This window comes from Chinchilla lanigera, unplaced genomic scaffold (assembly GCF_000276665.1).
Source record: "Chinchilla lanigera isolate Chin_1 unplaced genomic scaffold, ChiLan1.0 scaffold00065, whole genome shotgun sequence".
Lineage (NCBI taxonomy): Eukaryota > Metazoa > Chordata > Mammalia > Rodentia > Chinchillidae > Chinchilla > Chinchilla lanigera.
Window position 1 is genome coordinate 8,499,536 of NW_004955466.1, and position 3,627 is coordinate 8,503,162.

The following is a 3,627-nucleotide window of genomic DNA, read 5'->3' on the forward strand; positions in this document are numbered from 1 at the left end:
AGATGATGAAAAATATGGAATGAGTTTCTTAGATTTAATTTTAAAGCAGCAGAAGTATGTGAAAACAGAAGAGAAATGCTGAAAAGCAGAAACCAGAGCAGAGGGCACTTCATTTTAGAATTTTTAGCTCCTCCAGGGACCGAAAGAGCTTAGTTCCTTGATGGCTAGAAAACTGTGGGCAGAGTTTGCAAGCTCTTTTTTTGTATTGAGTCCAATCATTCAGCTCAAGTTCATAAATCAGATACCCAAGGGGTACATAACACATTATTAAATTTATGCAAGAGCTCTGAGTTCATCAAGGAAAATAAAGAAAGGTGCTAAATGTCACGAGCCATTTTGCTGGTTGTCAAACCACCCAATGTTAAATGGACTTTTAAATTATATAGTCTTTTTCTTTGCAAAATCTCATTCATACTAGTAGATGCTGGTTAGATACATCTTTCATTACCTGTTGAATGGTATCCATGCTTTCATTCAGGAAATATCTCTTCCCCATGTAGGTACCCTTGATGGGAAGTACTACCTGTCCCTGTTCCTGAGCCCCATGGCTAATGGGAGCAGGTCAACCTCACCTTTCCCTGTCCATGGTCTGTGTAGCCTGAGGGTATGCAGAGGACATGGGGCCAGTCTGTGGGACACTCTCCCCAGTCTGACACTATCGTAGGAATGAATCCAGAATGTGAGTGGTAATGAAATTTTGTCTTTCCCAGTGACTGGCCTTTCCAGTTCTTTTGAGTCCTGCCCATTTTCCAAGTCTAGCCACAGAACCTTTCACTGATCTGTTTCCAGTAAAGACATGTGGCTCCTACCCTCAGACTGACTACCGAGGAGTTTGTAATGGAAGTAGACAGTTATATTGCCACAGAGGAAGGGCTCTCATAAAATAAACAAAAGTCACAAAGGGAGAAGGCAAGGATTCCACTGAGGGGCAGAGTGGAGTGTTCCACAGAGGAAGCAAAGCATGAGTGGTTTGGAAGGACAAAAACGATGGGGCAGGTTTTGGTAGTTACCAGTACACACAAAAGCAGAGGTATGGAGGAGCAGGTCTTGTGCACAGAGCTTCCAGGAATTAGGCTGGAGCAGAGCACACAGTGAGTCAAGAAGAGGCTGAGGCTATCATGGTCACCGTGTGCTCAGTGCAAGGGACTGGTATCAAATTTACAGTTAGCAGGAAGGCCAACGCTAAGAAAATCAAAATCATTGCCCTCAACGTGAGCACTCAGAAACGAGCTGGGCAAAAGTAAAACTTAAAATGGAAAAATAGATGCCTCCAGCCAGTCACAGGAAACTTTTCTGGCAAGAATTCATTACAAGTAAAAATATTGGCAGTTTATATTTGTGGAAAAAACCAATCATTTTTAATGTCATGGGACTCCAGCTTTGATCACCTACTCTATGGATCCAAAGCATGGCAAGGATATAGCTGGATACTTTTAACTATGAAAATGTTGACACTGGCGAATATCTAAGAATCCCCTTCTGTTAGGAGACAGTTCTCCATGGGTCTCTTGAATTTCTGCACATGTTGCAAGCAGAGCCCCTGACTGGCCTTCGTTTCAGGCTTCTCATTCACGGAAGTGTGTGTAGGGGCATCCTTGGGAGCCAGAGAGAGAGGCTGCCCTTTGGTACAAAGGTCACAGTGTCAAACACATGGGCAGTGCCCAGGTCTGGGCTGGGCACTGTGGGCGATAAGAACAAAGAATAAAATAAAACATCCTCACTCTATGGAGGGGGAGGTGACCAGCAACAAGAGTAAACAACACAAAGCAATACACAAGTATTACATTCCACAGCAAAAGATGTCCTTCTACCTGTACCGTTTTGACACTTAGTAAGCTGATTTGAACACTGTCAAATTTCAGTATTAGTGAGGCTCAATGATGCAGAGGAAGCCTTGGGAAAAGGGCCTTTCCGGTTGGATGCAGTGGTTCCCCTAGAGCTTCCTGTTTCCGGTGTGGCAATGTGGAGGTGGTAGGATGATTAAGGGCTGGAGCATAGTAGAAGGAAATTAGACCGGGCACCACCCTCAGAACGGATTATGCTGGTCTCAAGGAGCATATTAGTTCTCTTGAGAGCAGGTTCTGGTATGGATACCCTGCTCCCTCCAACACTTGGGCCTTTCTACACATGGCTGTTTCTCCGGCATGTTGTGATGAACGTGTTTACGGGCGGCCAAGCAGGTGCAATCACCCAATCGTGGACTTTTAGCCTCCAAAAGCTGTGATCTACCTAAAACTCCTATTAAAAATAAAGTATCCACCTTCAGATACTTCATTATAGTGACAGAAAATAGACTAGTAGCTTTGAAGGGCGGGAGATGATGAGCAGAAGACAGAGGGAAAGCACTTCTGAGAGTCGGGAGTGAAAGGGCAAAGGCAGAAGTTGGTGGCTGTCAGTTGCCTATGCTCTCTCTGGCATTTATCCTCTAGAAGTCCTGAACTTCCTGTCTGCAAAGTCTGGGTCATAAAGTCGCTGTGCCCCAGGAACTTACAGGGATGCAATGACTCAGCAAGTGTGAAATCTCTTTGGAAGTAAGATCACCCAGCGGAGGAGATAAATAGACTGATTGAATCCATAATTATCTTATCATTGCCGAATCTCCTCTTCTCCAGGCTGAAGGGCCCGGGTGCCTCTAACAGGTGTCACATAAGAAGGCTGGAGTCCCATCCACAATGCCATGGCGCACAGCACAGTTCATCTGCTCTCTTGAAGTGTTGTGCTTGAAATTCTGGAGTTACAACCTGACAACGTGTAACAAGCTACAGAAGGTGGCTTCCTAAACTGGATCTCATCCCCAGCTGGGAAGACTGCGCCTTTAGCCACCCTTAGACTCCTGGAGAAGCAACCACAGGTCCCCCTTCTTCTCAACTCCTTGCTGCTGGCCATAGCGTTATCCTCATAGAAAAGCCTCTGGACACTGGGCAGGAACATCCTCCCAGAACACCTACATAGGAATTCATTTCCACCAGGCTGATTGATTTCTTTGCCTCCATGAGCCAAGGCTTTTCATGTTTCGCATTCCAACATCCCATGTTCTTTCTTTCCTATACCTTTATTATAGCACTGCCCTTCCTACCGGCCCTTCTACCCCAGTACAAAAATAGCCTTTCTTTTTCATAACACTCGTTGGCTATGGATTGCATGTTTCTGTCTCCTCCAAGGTTCGTATGTTGAAGCCCTAACTCCTCATGTGGCTGTATCTGGAGATGCGGCTTCTACAGGGGTAAGTGGAGTTAAATATTGGGCTCTGACCCCACAGGAATAATGTTCTTTTAAGAAGAGACACTGTGAGGTATGCTAGTGGCATTTTAATGGGGATTGCATTAAATCTGTATAGCAGTTTTGGGAGTATGGCCATTTTCACTATGTTGGTTCTTCTTATCCAAGAACAAGGGATATCTTTCCATTTTCTAATATTCTTTTCAATCTCCTTTTTTAGGGTACTGTAATTTTAACTGTACAGATCTTTTACATCCTTTATTAGATTGATTCCTAAGTATTTCATTTTTTAAGATGCTATTGTGAAGGGTGCGCTTTCCCTAATTTCTCTCCCTGCGACTTTGTCGCTTGTGTACAGGAATGCTATTGATTTTTGAGTGTTGACTTTGTATTCCATTACACTACTGA